The sequence below is a fragment of the Mobula hypostoma genome, chromosome 16 (genome assembly GCF_963921235.1).
Source record: "Mobula hypostoma chromosome 16, sMobHyp1.1, whole genome shotgun sequence".
In the NCBI taxonomy this organism is placed as follows: Eukaryota; Metazoa; Chordata; class Chondrichthyes; order Myliobatiformes; family Myliobatidae; genus Mobula; species Mobula hypostoma.
The window spans coordinates 58,780,743-58,800,408 of NC_086112.1; the positions used below are offsets into that span (position 1 = coordinate 58,780,743).

Here is a 19,666-nt window from a genome sequence, read left to right on the forward strand (position 1 = left end):
GTGATCTTTTTGTTCTTGTATTTGAAGTAATTCCATTTGTTCTAATCAGCCACTTTCAGCCAGGTGAAACAGCAGGAATTAAAAGAAACCTTTCAGAATGGTAACTAAATCATCAACTCTACTCCGCCTGTTTCTATCTTTTATCTAAGATCCATAAAGAAAATTGCACTGATATAGTACATCTATTATCTCTGCTTGTTCTTAAACCTGATCAAACTCATTTCATCATGTCTGGTCTGCATTCTGTGTCCTCTTGTCCATCCCTTTCCCACTTACATATAAAATACCTTTCATGCCCCCCCAGTTCCCTGGTCCCAGCTGGCTGATCCTCACAAAGGAGACCCTCTATACACCTCCATCCTCCATCAGGAATGCCTTTGGGCCGACTTGAACAAGTACCTAACACTGGTACACTTAAAAAACTTCATTCCTGCCACACTGGACAGTTACCAATAGGCTTATGGACAGAACTGCTCTATAACAGATGCATAGTGTCTAGCATGCCCTTGGCCCTGTCACACTAGAAAACAAGTGCACTTACATCAGAGTACTATTTCTGGATGTCAGTTCAGTACTCAAGACTATTGTCCCACATTCCACGGTGAACAAACTCCCACACCTTGAATTAAATTCACCACTGAGCAACTGGGTATTGGACTTCATAAACAACAAGCCTCATACAGTCAGGATGCACAGCCGTTCCCTCCTCCCCATCATCTTCAACACGAGTGTCCCCACCCTCGACTGTACGCTGAGGCCACTGTGAAACTCATGAGTAATTGTCAAGTTTGCAGATGACACGACAGTGGTGGGGCTCATCACCAAATGTGTCGCGATGGCCTACGGAGAAGACATTGAAGAGCTCGAGGCTTGGTGCCAGGGAAATAACTTCTTCCCGAATATCAACAAGACAAAGCAATTTGTTATTGACTTCAGGAAAACCCAGCCCACTCACACTCTTCACATTGGCAGTACAGCAGTGGAAATGACTGTGATGGATACGCACTTTCTTAGCCCAAGAGGCTTGTTGCTAACTTTAGCTTTCTAGCACAGCAGCGTCACCTTTCCAAAGGGTCAGAGTTGTTTGTGACAAAGCTAAACTTCAAAAAAATATGACTTGCTCAGCTTCATTTTGTGAACAAGAACCAGCCTTCAGTTCTTAATGTAAATTACAAGCAATACTCTGTAGTTAAAAGCATAACTTTGCAAACTGTGCCACAGAGCACAGGCTGCAGGCCCACAGCAGGGGATTGGGGGAGCAGCTGGCTACTAAGAGATGTGGTTTACAAAGTGAAATCGCTATGAGACTTCTTGTCTGCATCAGCCAAATGCAAGACAATGAGGCTATGTTAATTGGTCTATATTAAACTCGGCAGTTACAGCTCAGTTATTTGTACCATTGTCCCTAGAAGCATCTAGACCATCTATATGAATTACTTAGTCCCAGCAAAGGTATTGGGAAAACATCATATGCAGATGATATTATCTAGTTGAATAATAGTTTAAGTAATAGAAAGCTTTGGGAATTGTTGGTAATGACAAGGAGAATGACAGAAAGAAGAACTGGAATTCATTCCTCTGCCTTCAGTTTCTGTGATGGATGACTCGTTCATGTACGACTTGCTGGTATGTTCTTTTAGTTAGTAAGAATTGTACCTATGTTTGGAAATCCTGTAATTTGGAAATCTTTAATAAGTTAGAAATCTTCTTTGAGTGTTAAATGTGTGTTTTGAATGGTTAATCTAAATTTAAATGTGTGTCATTAACAATGTTTAAATTACTTTGTTAGCTGGCAGTATCTCCTCTTTAGTAGGGAGAGGGGCCCACCACTCAAAGAGTGGGTTTTGGCAGCTGGACCTCCCTACAAAGACTAGACAGAGAAATAAGCTAGTCCTTGAAGAGTAGGTGGATACAGTATAACTTCCTATTGTGAGGGTACCCATCGATACCTATATTGATTAGGGCTCTTCTTTTGAATTCAGGGTTTTGAGGACGAGGAACCAAATGCTATCACACTAAAAGCAGTTTCAAACCCCTGAAAGTGCATATCTCACACACAGTCTCATGGTTACAGAACACATCCTCCACGGTCGAAAAAGCTCACCAACACATATTACAAGGGTACCAGAAAAAGACCAACAATATTATGAAGGATTCCACCCACCCTGCTTATGAACTGCTTGTCCCGCTTCCATCAGGGAAGAGGCTACGCAGCATCCACACCAGGACCACCAGAAACAAAAACAGTTACTTCCCCAAATCATTAGACTAATCAACACCTCCAGCCATGAACTCACCCCACCGACCTGCACCACAACTACACACACATCACTTAACGTACATACAATTAATATATAACACTCAACGGTTACTTGTACATAGTATTTTATAGGATTGTTTTATGTTAATATTTATTGTGTTCTATTTGTATTGTGGGTTTTCTGCTTGTGTTTTTGTGCTGCATTGGATCTGGAGTTACAATCATTTCAATCCCAGCCACTTTCTGCAGATCAGAGATAGCCATGGACTCTCACATGGTTTCCAGCTATGCCTGTCTTTTTGTTAACTATGTAGAACAGTCACTGTTCAAAGCAATGTTCTCTCTAAGGTGTGTGCATGCGTGTGCACACAGAGCTTTTGCTAGTGCGCAAAATGTTCTCACCCTCTACCTCATTGGCATGTTAAGTATACTTCATAATTGTACACAATCACATTTCCTTTTCTGGTTTCTGATGCAGACAGTGTTGACCACGTGGTGTTTGCGATGATACGTCTGCAGATTTTAGAGCTGGATTATTTAACTGTTTTTATTGAAGAAATTATTTATTCACTATGTCAAATTCCAAGGAAGCAGAGGGCATGAAGCACAAAAGAACTGCTAGTTCATTTAAAGCAGAAATAGTAGAAACTGCTACACCGAAAGCTCATGAGATCAGGAATGTGCAGCTATGAGAAATATTTATGTTCAATACAAGAAACTGGTGTTACCTATGTGTAATGTTGTGATACAAAAGTTGTTGGAGAATTTGCAAGTGGGAAGAAGTGGAGTGATATTTGGAACTTGACTTTTTAAAGCATCATTTAGTAAGCAAATCACATATGGACAGTGTGCAAAAGCTCTGGTGAGAAAATCCTTCATTACCCACCACAGGCCTGATATGTATGGTTTGTGAGAGTGCAGATGAATGAGAGTGAAAACAATCAAACCCGGAGGATATCAAAGCTCTTATTGACAGTGTTTTGCTAGCTGTTAAAATGAGTACCTCTAAGTATAAAATTCAATGTGCACATGTTGTTGTCACTGAACAAAACATTGCAGAGCACAAGATTTTTGCGCACACTGGTCATTGCAAATTAGAGGGAACATTGGTTTGAAGCCTTTTTCAGCACAGCTCCACCCCACCCCACCCCACCCCAAACTCTTTCTCCACATAATTTACGCTGTTTTCCTGCATTCATGCTAAATTTCACTTTTGCACCATTTTCCACCCTGCCCGGATATTCAATTTCTTCCCTTCTCTGGATCTCTCTTCTTCCATCTTAGGAGACACATTTGCCACTGACATCAACTATAAGTCCACCAGTTCCCATGGCTCCCTTTCTCTCAGTTTCACTGCATCCACCACATCTGTTCTCAAGATGAGTCCTTCTGCTTTAAGGTTTCTGAAATGTCCTCCATCTTCCTGAAATGTGGAATCCCTTCTGTCATAGTTGATGGATCAGTTACACATATTTTCTCTACGTTTTGCAAATCTGCTCTCAATCCCTCCTCTCAGAACAGAACTAATATAACATTCCCCTGGTCCTCAGCTTTTACCCAGTCAGCCTACGTATCCAGCACATCATCCTTCACCAACTCTACCATTTTCAATGTGACATATCTATCCCCAGTCACATCTTCAATATTTTTTCTCTCTTTTGCTTTCCACAGGGACTACTTTCTTGATTATTCCATGGTCTGCTCATCCCTTCTTCACCTCCAGGCAGTTTCTCTGCTGTGTAACACCTGTCCCTTCACCTCCTTCTTCACCAACAAACAGGGACCTAACCAGTGCCTCCAACTGAGCCAAATTATTTGTGAAAAATGCCTGGGGAATGGAAATTTTCAGGTTGAAACCCTGCATCAGAACGCAAAATGTGGACGATTCCGCTTTCTCCCACATACAATACTGTGTACATATCTTAGGCACATATATGCTGGGGTGCCTGAAGCTTCTGCACAGTACTATAGTAATTTACTGTATTGCACTGTACTGCTGCAAAAATAAAATCCTGATTTGTGAGTGATGATAAACCTGATTCTAATATGGGTCTGTATTGTGGACTGAGAGTGGGAAGGGGGCATGGAGAGGGGAATCATGTTTGGGAAAAGGGGAAGGGAGCGGGAAGCACCAGAGAGGCATTCTGTAATGATCATAAACCAATTGTTTGGAATCAAATGATCTTACTCGGTATCTCAGGTCTGTGGGTGCCTGCACCAGCAACATCACACACTACTTCTCTGCCACCTGACCCACACCCTCCCTCAATGCTCCAGCCTTGCCATTCCTAACATCCTTTGCTCGAACTAGATTTACAAACTTGCTTCCTGCTCCACATTGACCAATATAGTATTGTACAGAAGTCTTGGGCACCCTAGCTATATATACAGTCTGTGGCTAAGACTTTTGCACAGTATTGTATGTTGTTCAGCACTTTGATTTTCCTACAGCAGATTACTTGTTGCACCAAGTACTAGCATCTGCGGTTTCTTCTGTCTAATACATCAGTTCATTTCCCTCCTTTCATTCCTATCACCCCAGAGTAAAATTCTCTGTCCAAATGAAAAAGCAATTCAACCTGCGATTTACTGTAGTGCATTCAGTGTTAACACTGTGGTTTCATCAATGCTCCATTCAGTATGCATTCAGATTCCTGGTACCTTTCACTTTAACTCACCGTCCCACTCTTACTCTAATTTCTATCGGCAGTCTCCTAAACTGCTCCATCCAAGGTCAAGTATGCTTGAAGAACAGCTCTTCATCTTCTGATGTCATTAACACAGAATATTGAATTCAACCAAATTAGATAACCAGCCATTCCAGTTCTATTGTGTATCTCCCATTTTAAATGACCAGTTTTTCTTTTTATCCCTCCATTTTTTTAATGTCATCCCACTGACACCTCCTTCAAACCACCTACCATCTTTCAGCTGGAAGTGCCTTCACTAGAGTTACATAACCTCATCTGGTGTCCACAGCCCTTCCTCTTTGCTCTGTCTGTCTCTCCCCCACTTTCACTGCAATTTAAAATTCTTTAATTTCTAACCTTTCCAAGTGTCAGTGACAGTGCATCACGCTGGAACTGTTAATCTGTTTCTTCCATTGCAGATGCAGCTTGACCTACTGAGTTTTTGAGTGTTTCCTGTTTTCATTTCAGATTTTTGCCCAAGTTATATTGTACTTGTATATATATATGTGCGTTTGTGTGTGTGCGTGTGTGTGTGTGTATGTGTCTGAGTGTGTGTCTGAGTGTGTGTGTGTGTGTGTGTGTGTGTGTGTGTGTGTGTGTTTGTGTGTGTGTGTCTGTGTCTGAGTGTGTGTGTGTGTGTGTGTGTGTGTGAGACCAGACAGTAAAACAAAGAAATACAATGGAATCAATGAAAAATACACACAAAGCAAACAACCAATATGCAAAAGAAGGCAAACTGTGTAACAATAAAATAACCAATAAGTAGATTAATAAATAGATTAAAAAATCCTGACCACATCAGTTGTAAAGTCCTTGAAAGTGAGTCTATAGGTTGTGGAATCAGCTTAGTGTTAAGTTGAGTGAAGTTATCCACACTGGTTGAGGAATCAGATGGTTGAAGGGTATTAACTGTTCTTAAACCTGGTGGTATGGGATCTTATGCTCCTGTACCTCCTTCAGTATTGTAATGATAACAGAATTCCTCAATGCTTGTTTGTTACTTTAAATAAATGAAATGAATATTGTCTACCTACTGTAAAACTCTGAGGACGATGGAGGTGCTGGACACATAGGATTTCTGGTAAGAAAATTTAAAAACGTTTTCTTTAAAAAAGCCCAAGATAATATATTTTTTTCCAGTCAACTTGTTGCACTTAAAGGGGAGGGTGAGAGTGTGGTCCTCAGTGAGTTTGAAGAGGAGAACAGGAACCAAGGCCCCAATGAGTTTATAAGCAAAGGTAGCAAACAGAACCCAGTGAGCCACCTTTAGAACCATTTGGGATTTCCAAATAATTGCATACCAAATTATGAGAGATTTCTATACCTGTTTTGACATTGAGTCTGCTATCGAAAGCAACCGATTCAGGATCACCCACAAAATGTTGGAGGATCTCAACAGGCTAGACAGCATCTATGGAGAAAAGTACAGCTGACGTTTCGGGCCGAGACCCTTCAGTAGGACTGGAGAAAAAAAGGTGAGGAGTAGATTTGAAAGGTGGGGGGAGTGGAGATAGAAACACAAGGTGATTGGTGAAACCTGAAGGGGAAAGGGATGAAGTAGAGAGCTGGGAAGTTGATTGATGAAAGAGGTACAGGACTGGAGAAGGTGGAGTCCGATAAGAGAGGACAGAAGGCCATGGAAGAAAGAAAAGTGGGGAGGAGCACCAGAGGGAGACGATCGGCAGGCAAGGAGATAAAGTGAGAGGGGGAAAAGGGGATGGGGAACGGGGTCGCCATCTCCAGTGGGATCCCACCACCAAGCACAGCTTTTCCTCCCACCCACCTTCTGCTTTCTGCAGAGATCACTCCCTATGCGAATCCCTTGTCCATTCATCCCTCCTCACTGACCTCCCTCCTAGCACTTATACTTGCAAGCGGAACAAGTGCTACACCTGCCCCTACACCTCCTCCCTCACTACCATTCAGTGCCCCAAACAGTCTTTCCAGGTGAGGCGACATTTCACTTGTGAGTCTATTGGGGTTATATACTGTGTCCAGTGCTTCCAGGGTGGCCTCTTGTATCTCGGTGAGACCTGATGTATGGAACCCCCCTGGTTTTCTTGGCTGTGTAAGTCCAGGGAAAACACTTTACGGTCCCGCCAAATTCGTGAGACTGAGACGGCACCCATCCCAAATCCTGGTTTGTGTGGATGCTGTGTAATTTGCTACCCTGTTGCAAATTAGTGCAATGAAAAAACAGACAGTACACTGCATATGATTAAAGGAATTATATTTATGAATCTTAACTTACTTAAAGGGTTAGTAAAGAAAAACCAAAAAGAACAGGGTCCATTTTAATTAAACAGTCAAACATGCATAAGTTGGAGCTCACCTTGAACTTCTCTGTCACGCACAGGCTGGTCATTCAGTCAGTGTGAAAGCACACACCAACTTCTGAATGTTGCTCGCAATCCATCTCGAACAAACCAGTCATATCCTATGACCGGTTCTCCCGCGTCTTCTCTCTTCATCTCCTGCTAAACCAAAAAAACCCCAAGACCGACCTTACTGTCCTCCAGTTCCACCATCCTAATTGGATGGCACACATTCCTCATCATCTCTTATCTTCAACAATAACCCAAACAGGCTGACAGCAGAACAGACTGCTGTTACAGAACCGCTAAATGAAATACCTACAGCATATCAGTAAAAATAAGAACCAGTGCATTAACCTCCCCCACCATAATAGTCATGTCCTCATGACTTGTAAATAACACTGTTTACAAAAGAATATTGTGATGTCAGAACCTCCAATCCATTTGTAAATGGTAGTGACATATCTCACAAGGGGGATAGTCCCCCAGTGCTACACAGGCCAGCATATCTGCGGGTCTCCACACTCTTTGAGACCTCCTTATCCTATTATCTGCATCTTCATTTTCAGACACTTCTGGTCTACATGGCGAGGCCTCCCCCAGTCAGGTCGCTCTGCCACGTGGCCATTCCCTCACTGGGTCTTTCCGCTTAGGTACCAGGGGACTCACTCTCCGAGGGTTTTCCCCCCTTCACACTCCTGCCTGATGTGTCCCTCTTCGCCACAGTTATAACAGACAATACCGGTCGCTCCTCTTCTCACGGGACCCTATTCACTTGCAGCACTCTGCTTTGTCTATCACTTCAGGGGTTTGACTCCCTGTTCGCTGTATTGTGTGGGGTGGCCGCACCCGCCGATAGCAACCGGGATATCTCAGTCTGAAACCCTGTCACAAGCTCCTTTACTACTACCTGTCAGCCAAGGGGACCGCTACTGAGGACTGTATCCCACTGATGGAGGCTTCCTGTGCCTCCATCGCATTCTTCTCATCTCTTACTTCTCTGAGCATCTTGACAAATGAGGGAGGGGAGCAGGTCTTACAAGACATTTGGAGCCCCCAAACTATCAGGTCCGGTGACTGGGCGCCTTTTTCCACTTGGTCCATTCTTAACTGATTCACCTCAGCCATTTGAATGCCCCCCCACCCCCCACCACACCGCAAGCAACCCAGCTGCCACTCTAGCCGGCAAATGTGGGCAGAAAGTTTCTCCCCCTTCTCCTGAAACACCGTCATAAACTCCATTGGACTTCCCATCGCACCAAACACATTTTCTAGCACTGGCATGTAGCCTGCAGAATTAGCAAAGGGGATCAGTGTCTTTACAGATCTCACTACATCAGCAGCAGGTCCCTTCAAACTTTCAACCATTCGCTGTCATTTTACGTCATCAGAGCACTGCCACTCATCCAGCATCTGAGAGGTCTGCTCCACCCAAGTCTCATACTCCTCTTCCCTCTTGAGGGTGGGCTTCACTCCTGAGAACATTCTCAGCTTTTGATCGCTGGGACCCTCCGCCTGTGTAATGGGACATTTATTTGCCAGACAGGTAAGGGCTGGTACTAACTCAGAATTCTCACTCCTTGCTGGGGGACTCATTAGACCAGTGGTCCCCAACCACCGGGCCGCAAAGCATTTGCTACCGGGCCGTGAGGAAACGATATAAGTCAGCTGCACCTTTCCTCATTCCCTGTCATGCACTGTTGAACTTGAACATAGGGTTGCCAACTGTCCCGTATTTGCCGGGACGTCCCATATATTGGGCTAAATTGGTTTGTCCCATATGGGACCACCCTTATCCCGCATTTCCCCCGCTAAGGTAAAGCGTTCCTATGAAACCGTTCGTGCCAAAATGGCGTAAAGCAAAGAAGCAATTACCATTAATTTATATGGGAAGAATTTTTGAGCGTTCCCACACCCAAAAAATAACCTACCAAATCATACCAAATAACACATAAGACCTAAAATAACGCCAACACATAGTAAAAGTAGGAATGATATGATAAACACACAGCCTATATAAAGAAGAAATAATGTGTGTACTGTGTAGTCAGGAAGATTAAGCCAAAACCGATTTGTGGAAAAAAAATCAGCACGTACGCGCATGCGCATACAGGTGTCCACGCAAAGCTTCATGGTCATGGTAGTCTTTCTCGGGGTAAACACAAGTGTCCCGACAACACACACAAAAAATGCTGGTGAATGCAGCAGGCCAGGCAGCATCTATAGGAAGAGGTACAGTCGACGTTTCAGGCCGGGACCCTTCGTCAGGAGTTGACTGCTATTTTTGTCCCTTATTTGGGAGTGAGAAAGTTGGCAACGCTAACTGTAAAAGACATGTTGAGGTGAGTTTAACCCTACTTGAACACCCCCCTCCCCACCACCCCCTGGTTGACCGGTCTGCAAGAATATTGTCAATATTAAACCAGTCCGCAGTGCAAAAATGGTTGGGGTCCCCTGCATTAGACATTTCAAATAAGACCACTCCTTCCCCTCGCTCCGTAGAAACAAGAACAACCTGTCTTTGAAATCTCCATCCGCACCCCCCCACCCCCCAGCTACACAGACTCGGCTCGTGATTTATCCCACTTGCCTACACTCCCCACCTCCTGGGAGTACTGACCCCTCTCCCAGGGCCTCAATAGTACCCAGCAGTTCCACTGCCGTTACATCAGCACTAGTCTGAACTAAAACAATGTCTGTGCCCGCCATTTTATCAAATCTCCGCTCCACAATCGAAACTGCTCCTACTGCTTTAACAGTACTTAACATTCAAATTAACAATTGTCTACCCCACTCAATACACGCACATTTGTTACCAGTAACCCTGTTGCATTCGCACCCACCACTCAACCTCTGCATCCATAATCATGTATCTTAATTACCTTACCGGACAATAGTTTAACACTGGCTTAAACACACAACCCACTGGATCATTGCTGTTACAAATTAGTGCAATGAAATAACAGACAGCGCTGTATACAACAAAAGGAATTATATTTATGAATCTTAATTAAATGGTGAGTAAAGAAAAACAAAAAGGAAAGGGCCCATTTTAACTCAACAGTCAAATGTGTACAAGGTGGAGCTCATGTTGAACTTCTCTGTCGCTCATGTGCTGGCCCACAGTCACATGAAAGCACACACCACCTTCCAAACATCGCTTGCAATCCTACTCAAACAACCGGGTCTCCCACCGGGTTGTATTCTATAACCGGTTCTCCCCAGTGTCTTCTCTGTTCATCTCCCGCCGAACTGAAAATTAACCCCAAAACCAACTTTAGTGTCCCTCACCAAGATAGCCTCCTCCCAATTCTACCATCCTAATTGGATGGCACGCATTCCTCCTCTTCCCTTATCTTCAACAATAGCCCAAACAGGCTGACAGCAGAACTGACAGCCCTTACAGAGCTGCTAGATGAAATACATACAGCATAACAGTAAAAGTATGAACCAGGGCATTACACATAGATTAAGATTCAAGTTTCAATTCAAAGATTCAAAAAACTTTATTGTCATTCTAACCATACATCAGCTCTGCAGGGCAGAATGAGACAGCGTTTCTCAGGAGCAGTGCAATCATAACATAACAAACGCAACACTAAATAATAAACATAACAATAAATAGTAAAACACAACAGCCACATGTCAGTCAAAATCAAGTTATAAGTGTCCAATGCAAGTTAAAAGTGTCCAAAGCAGAGTCAGGTGGAGCAGCTATTTAGCAGTCTGACTGCCTGTGGGAGGAAGCTGTTTAGAAGCCTTGTTGTTTTAGTTTTGATGCTCCTGTAACGTTTGCCTGATGGCAGGAGAACAAACAGTTCATGGAGAGGGTGTGAGGGGTCTTTAATGATGTACCGTGTCTTCTGGAGGCATTGACTCTGAAAGGGGTCTTGGACAGAAGGTAGGGAGACCCCAGTAACCTTCTCTGCTCCCCTAAGCACCCTCTGCAAGGCTTTTTTGTCGACAGCACTGCAGCTGGAGTACCAGGTTGTGATGCTAAAGGTCAGCACACTCTCAACCACGCCTCTGTAGAACGTAGTTAAGATGTTAGTGGGGAGTGATGCTTGTTTAAGCTTCCTCAGAAAGTGCAATCTCTGCTGGGCCCGTTTCACAATCCCAGTGGTGTTCCTGGACCAGGTGAGATTGTCTGAGATCTGCACCCCAAGGAACTTGATGTTTTCCACTCTCTCCACTGTGGAGCCGCTGATGCTGAGGGGTGTGTGCTCAGACTGAGACCGTCTGAAATTGACGATCATCTCCTTGGTTTTGGTGACATTAAGCATCAAGTTGTTATCCCTGCACCAGCTCTCTAGGTGTTTGACCTCCTCCCTGTACATAGTTTCATCATTTTTGCTGATGAGTCCCACCACTGTGGTATCATCTGCAAATTTAATGATCAGGTTCTTCTTGAATCTGGCTGCACAGTCATGTGTTAGCAGTGTAAACAGCAATGGGCTAAGCACACAGCCTTATGGGGATCCAGTGCTCAGTGTGATGGAGATGGTTTCGCCGAGCACCCAGGCTCTGTCCACCAGAAGAAATGGGATCTCCCAGTAGCCACCCATTTTACTTCCACTTCCTAGTCCTATTCTGATATGTCAGTCCATGGCCTCCTCCACTGTCATGATGAGGCCACACTAAGGCTGAGGAACAACACCTTATATTCCGTCTGGGTAGCCCCCAACCTGATGGCATGAACATCAATTTCTCAAACTTCCGGCAATACCCCACCCCTTTCACCATTCCCCATCCCCTTTTCCCTCTCTCACCTGATTCCCTTGTCTGCCCAATGCCTCCCTCTGGTGCTCCTCCCCCCTTTTCTATCTTCCATGGCCTTCAGTCCTCTCCTATCAGACTACCCCTTCTCCAGCCCTGTATCTCTTTCACGAATCAACTTCCCACCTCTTTACTTCACCACTCCCCCTCCCGGTTTCACCTATCACCTTGTGTTTCCCTCTCTCCTCCCCTCCACTTTTTAAATCTACTCCACATCTTTTTTTCTCTAGTCCTGCCGAAGGGTCTCAGGCTGAAACATCGACTGTACTTTTTTCCATAGATGCTGCCTGGCCTGCTGAGTTCCTCCAGCATGTTGCGTGTGTTGCTTGGATTTCCAGCATCTGCAGGTTTTCTCTTGTTTGTGATCAGTTTCAGGATCACTGTGATCCTGCTACCTCTGCACAGTTCTACTTTCTTGCTTGTTAGCTAAAATAAATTGAATGGAACAGCTAACAAATATGCAACAGAAGGTTAATGATCTGGGAAACAGCACATCATGAGCTCCAAAAAGTCATTAAAGATATATATTTACCTTCCAGATTCAAAATGTTGTTTTCAAAAGCAATAAGATTATATTTTGAAACTGTATGAAAAAGCTAATATAAGAAAGTTGAAACTGAATACCATTAAACATAATTTTGACATTGAAATAAGGAATACAATTTATAAACCATCTCAACACTTTTATTCCCTTATTTATTTAAGACCTGTTTTATTAAGAACATATTTCCTTCAAGGTTGATTATATTGATCTATTTGTAATGTTAATTTGTTGGTAGAAACTAAGCAATATTAATCAAAAACTATCTGAAAATTACCCTACACATTAAAAGTTCTTGTACAGGGTTCCTGTGAAGACAAAGTGATACAGGCGGTCATGTGGAGAAATTCTGTATATCTCTGTCTATCTCCTATTTCCTTTCTAGATAAATCTTAAAATCTTTCAAATATCTTCCTTCACAGAAGGCTACCAAAGGAGGATGTGCATTTATCAAGAAGATGCTTGTTTCATTGCAGGTATTTAGAGTAGAATGCCTAAAGTTAAAGAGGAACTTTAAAAAGAAGAAGACTTATATTTGCAAAACATCTATTGCAGTCTCATATTATCCTGGAGTACTTCACAAACCATGAAGTACTTTTTAAGTTAAATACTTTATATATTATGATACAGGAAATGCAGCAAACAATTTTCATGTAACAAGATCAACAAATGGTTAACTAAACTGATTTAGTGGTATTGGCTATAACACAGGTTCGAACTCCCACGTTATGAAATCTTTTGAATCCATCCAAGAGGGTTAAAAGGGACAGGAAAATGGCTGAAATTCGTAATAACCTGTTTCCTATATGAAACAGCAAAATGCATTGTGGAACCAGAAGGTGAGTGGTTTATCTGAAACTGGGATTGTGTTTCAATTCAATAATTAGTTATGGGCAATATATCCAAGTTGATTCTGCCGTCAGTGGGTTAGCGTAACATTTGCAAATGCCAGTCAAGTTGATTGTTATCAGTAAGTCCCAGCAGGTGGAGATATCACTGTGTGAGGGTCAGCAACATCCCAAGGAAAAGTGGATTTGCCCACTTTTAAAAAGAAGCAGCCACCTATGCTCACTGCCTGCCATCACCTGTCACCATACTACTTTATTTCAGCTCTTCACACTTTCTCACAGCATAATGAGAGGCCATTCAGCACATCAACTCTATGCTAGCTCTAATAGCATTCCCATCAGTCCCTTTACTCCACTTATTTCTCTGCAATCTAGTCTCACTCAACTCCCACCAACTTCCTCTGAATTTTCCTGCTGCCTTCTTCACTAGAAGTAAGTGACAACAGCTAATTAATTCCCTGGCCGTCATGGCATTCAGGCATCAAAGAACTGGAGTAGAAGGAAGAAATTCACAAGGTTACAGGATCAAATCAAGACTTCCTGGAGCTGTGTGACAGTGGCACTAATCACTACGCCATTCTTCCACCTTGATCTCACACAGTAAATCAGTGCTGGGCTGGAGCTGCAAACCTTGAACAACTGCAGAGTCTCATATGAAATGACTTGTGTCGGCCAGAATAAGTCCACCCCTCAATACTCCCCAAGAATGTTAGACAACCAACAAAGAACCAACTCCAGCTCTGAATCTAACAAAGCTGTCCTGATCATTAATGTTTCTAGGTGTCTCTGACATCCGGGAACTTTGAAAAACTATTACAAGCGAGAAAGAGAATTACAACATTATTAACAATTATTAAAAGGCTTAAAGCAGTGGATTGCCAAAAAGGTGAACCATTGTATAATTAAAGACATCCAATAAGTAACTAATTAGGGAATGTTCCTCATAATCTTCATTAGGGGATCAGAGCTGGAGAGTGTCAGTAATTTTAAATGCCTTGGTATTATCATATCAGAGGACCATCACGCAAGTGCCATTACAAAGGAAGCATGACAGCACTTTGACTTTTGTAGGAGATTATGCAGATTCAGCACGTCATCTAAAGCTTTAACAAATTTCTGTAGATGCATAGCGGAGAGTATCCTGACTGTGTATCCCATAGAGCAACATAGAGTGGAGTTGTATCATGGACTGTTATGGAAATACCAATGCCTAGAAAGGAAAAATCTACTAAGAGTGGTGCATGCAGCCCAGTCCATCACTGGCAGAGTCCTCCCCATGACTCAGTACATCTACAAGCAGCACTGCCACACGAAAGCAGGATGTCATAAAAGATGTCTTCCATCCGGGACATGCACACTTCACGCTGCTGCCATCTGGAAGGAGGTACAGAGGTCCTACACCACCAGGTTTAGGAACAGTTAGTATGCTTCAACCATCAGAATCCTGAACCAGAGTGGATAACTTCACTCACCGCAACAATGAACTGATTTCACAACCAATGTTCTCACCTTCAAGGACTCTGCAACTCATGTTCTCAGTGTTTTTTTATTTTATTTGTTTGTTTCTTTGTTTTACTTGCACAGTTTGTCTTCTTTTGCACATTGGTTGTCAGTCTTTTTGTTTAGTGCATTGTTTTTCATTGATTCTATTGTATTTATTTATTTTATTGTGAATGCCTGCAAGAAAATGAAAATCAGGTAGCCTCGTGGTGACATATATGTATACAGAACATAGAAATTTACAGTACATTAAAGACCCTTCAGCCTACAATGTTGCGCCAACCAAGTAACCTACTCTAAAGGCTGCCTAGAATTTTCCTAGCGCATAGCCGCCTATTCTTCTAAGTTCCATGCACCCATCTAAGAGGCTCTTAAAAGACCCTATTGTGTCCACATACCACACACCCATCACTCTCTGTGTGAAAAACTTACCCCTAACATCCCCTCAGAACCTATTTCCAAGCACCTTAAAACTATGTCCCCTCATGTTAGCCAATTCAGCCCTGGGAAAAAGCCTCTGGCTATCCACACGATCAATTCCCTTCATCATCTTATACACCTCTATCATCCTCCGTCACTCCGAGGAGAAAAGGTCAAGTTCACTCAACCTATTCTCATAAAGTGCCCCCTCCAATCCAGGCGACATTCTTGTAAATCTCCTCTGCGCTCTCTCTATAATATCCACATATTTTCTGTAGTGAGGTGACCGGAACTGCACACAGTACTCCAAGTGGGGTCTGACCAAGATCTTACATTACCTCATGGCTCTTGAATTCAATCCCACAGTTGATGAATGCCAACACACCATACGTTTTCTTAACAACTCTGTCAACCTGCGCAGCTGCTTTGAGTGTCCTATCTACACAGACCCTAAGATCTCTCAGATCATCCACACTGTCAAGAATCTTACCATTTATATTATATTGTCTTCAAATTGGACCTACCAAAATGAACCACTTCACAGAACCAGTTCTGTGTTCTATCGATGCCCCGCTGTAACCTCTAACAGCCCTCCAGACTATCCACAACACCCCCAATCTTTATATCATCAGCAAATGTACTAACCCACCCTTCTACTTCTTCATCCAGGTCATTTATAGAAATCACAAAGAGGAGGGGTTCCAGAATAGATCCCTGCAGAACACCACTGGTCACCGACATCCATGCAGAATACGAAACATCTACAACCACCCTTTGTCTCTGTAGGCAAGCTAATTGTGGATCCACAAAGCAAGATCTCTTTGGATCCCATACCTCCTTACTTTCTGAAGGAGCCTTGCATGGTGAACCTTTTCAAGTGCCTTACTGAAATCCATGTACAATACATCCACTGATCTACCTTCATCAATGTGTTTTGCTACATCCTCAAAGAACTCAATCAGGCTCATAAGGCCTGACCTGCCCTTGCCAAAGCCATGCTGACTATCCCTAATCAGATTACGTCTCTCCAAATGCTCATAAATCCTGCCTGTCAGGATCTTCTCCAAGAACTTGCCCACCACTGAAGTCAGGCTCACTGGTCTGTAATTTCCTTGGTTATCTCTATTCCCTTTCTTGAACAAGGGGACAACATTTTCCAATCCTCTAATCTTCCAGTACTTCTCCTACCTCTAATGATGATGCAAGAGGCTCAGCAATCTTCTCCCTCGTTTTCCTCACTACCTCCAAAATGCTCTCCCACCAAGAGATCTGACACCTGACCAGGTTCGTTTCCCAATGCCAGATCAAGTACAGCCTCTCCTCTAGTTGGCTTATCTACATATGTACTTTGATAATAAATTTACTTTGCACTTTGAACTAATATTTTAAATTGAACCTTGCTCTCAGATCTTCTTTGTTGTCCCAAGCTCATTAATCCACCATTGTAATTAATCCTGTAAAGAAATGCAATAGATTCCATATCCATCATAAGAGGCAAGTAGTAGTCTGTACCTTCCCTTTGGACTTGGAGGCAACTCAATGTAGCAGAACTGAGATGCGGCAAGGCAGCAGGCCCATCGCCGAGAGTGAAGAATACTTGAGGTTTGATTGATTTAAGTGTCAGGCCTAATTGGAAAGTTTGGATACAGGCTGAATTGAGAAGGCCAAGTCTAGGCCTCAGATCCTATCAAAATGACCGAACCCGAGGTTTGGACGTTGATTTACGCACAAAGCCGAATCAGAAAGATCCGTTACAGGCTGAATCAAGGTGGGAGGGTCTAGGCCCCAGAGTGTCGTGAGGTTACCGAACCCGAGGTTTGGACTATTTAAGTGCTGGGACAGGTGTAAAAAGTTAGGGTCTTGGGGCCTGAGGCAAGGGTCATGTTGGCTCAGTTCACTGCTCCACTCTGCACTGAACTAAGGGTCTGTGGACAAGCTATCTTAGTGGACCAGTTCAAAACTCCATTTGCTTCGTTTATTGTCTGCATGATTTGTTTTTTTCTTCTCTCTTCACATGCATGTTTGACATTCTTCTTTTAATGAGTTATTAAGGGTTTGTTTATTTCATGGCTGCCTGTTAGGAGATGAATCACAATTTGTATAATGTATACATACTTTGATAATAAATGTACTTTGAACTTTGAACTTTGATTTGGTCAAGAAGGTGACATTGTCAATGGGTGTCCACAGTTTACCAACAAATGGGTTCAGAAATGCAGTTATTCCCCTGCTGATCTCCACTACGTAATAAAAACATACAGTTCTGTTTTATTTTTCCTGTGGTACAATATCTGAATTGACACTAGGAAATCCAGAATGATTGTTCATTTAGCACAGGTTATTTCCCAAAAGGGTCTTACAACCGGCCTAGGTAAGAGAATTGTGGGAGTCCACCCTGGAAGCCTGAGAAATGGTCTGACCAGCTTCCAGATGCCTGTGGTGTCAAATGCTGGACTCCAGTCTTTGAAATTGGCCCCTCTATCTCCATGTTATTATGCTGGTAAGAAGAACAAAATGTTTGAAATTTTGCACCAAAGATATCAGTCAATCAGAATATATCAAAGTATAGAATTCAATAGCTATTGCTCCACCTCTTCAAGTAACTGCATGAAACACAGTAAAGGGAGGACCCCAGGGAATTCTTCCCATTGAACCCAACCACAAGGCAGCTGACAAAAATAGTCAACTGTGTAAAGTATATCTGCAACAGCTCAAGAACCTGTCTGTAACATGAAATTATTGGCAGACTCCAGTCAAAGCTCCTAAACAGTTTGCTGAATTAGGTAGCAATTACATGTGCGCACATCTTAAGATACTTCCTTCTAACTTTTGACTTCCTGTTGCACACGCAAATATACTTCCAGTTTTTCAAAATATCTATCATGAATTGACTGATCCAAGGTGTGAATTTGAACTGCGGCATACAACCAAATGTCTTGAAATACCAGCTACAGACCACATCTTCAATTAATCACATACAAACTTTGCTGCTAGTAGAATATTTGGATGTCACTGAATTAAGTGCCAACATTGCAGGGAAACAAGGTGTCTTCGAGCCAACTAATGTTGTTATTTATTTGTTTAGTGAGTTTGTAAAGTCTGGAAGAACAGTGAGACAACACCCCAGAGTACCAGATGAAATAAGGACCTTGCAGCAAGCTGCTCTATTTTTACCATCAATCAAGTACATCGGCACAGCTACAGATTTAAGCTGTCTGCTTCAAAGTCTTGTATCAAGAATCCACTGTGCATTTGTGAGGTGAAGTAGTTCACTGTGGCATTAGAGGAAGCAGGATTCTGCTGTCTGGAGGGCCTTCTTAGTTACTTGCAAAGCTGCAAACACCATGTGTTTACAAAAAGAAAATACTTCTCTGAACAGGATTATCTCCAGGAAACATAATTCTGACCGAAACACCTTATGGAATCTAGCAAGGAGATGATTTGATCACATTTTTGTAGAAAGCTTCTCAAGATAGAAACATAGAAACATAGAAAATAGGTGCAGGAGTAGGCCATTCGGCCCTTCGAGCCTGCACCGCCATTTATTATGATCATGGCTGATCATCCAACTCAGAACCCAGCCTTCCCTCCATACCCCCTGACCCCTGTAGCCACAAGGGCCATATCTAACTTCCTTTTAAACATAGCTAATGAACTGGCCTCAACAGTTTGCTGTGGCAGAGAATTCCACAGATTCACCACTCTCTGTGTGAAGAAGTTTTTCCTAATCTCGGTCCTAAAAGGCTTCCCCTCTATCCTCAAACTGTGACCCCTCGTTCTGGACCTCCCCAACATCGGGAACAATCTTCCCGCATCCAGCCTGTCCGATCCCTTTAGGATCTTATACGTTTCAATCAGATCCCCCCTCAATCTTCTAAATTCCAACGAGTACAAGCCCAGTTCATCCAGTCTTTCTTCATATGAAAGACCTGCCATCCCAGGAATCAATCTGGTGAACCTTCTTTGTACTCCCTCTATGGCAAAGATGTCTTTCCTCAGATTAGGGGACCAAAACTGCACACAATACTCCAGGTGTGGTCTCACCAAGGCCTTGTACAACTGCAGTAGTACCTCCCTGCTCCTGTACTCGAATCCTCTCGCTATAAATGCCAGCATACCGTTCGCCTTTTTCACCGCCTGCTGTACCTGCATGCCCACTTTCAATGACTGGTGTATAATGACACCCAGGTCTCGTTGCACCTCCCCTTTTCCTAATCGGCCACCATTCAGATAATAATCTGTTTTCCTATTTTTGCCACCAAAGTGGATAACTTCACATTTATCCACATTAAATTGCATCTGCCATGAGTTTGCCC

General features: G+C 43.0%; 1 long non-coding RNA gene across 1 annotated transcript in view; it reads right to left on the reverse strand.

The window, feature by feature from the left end:
- Positions 1 to 7,407, reverse strand: part of LOC134357587 (uncharacterized) — a 206,134-nt gene extending 198,727 nt beyond the window's left edge. The window contains exon 1 of the long non-coding RNA XR_010020662.1: positions 7,283 to 7,407. This is a non-coding gene — a long non-coding RNA (uncharacterized LOC134357587). The remainder of the gene's footprint in view (positions 1 to 7,282) is intronic.
- Positions 7,408 to 19,666: the final 12,259 nt, after the last annotated feature.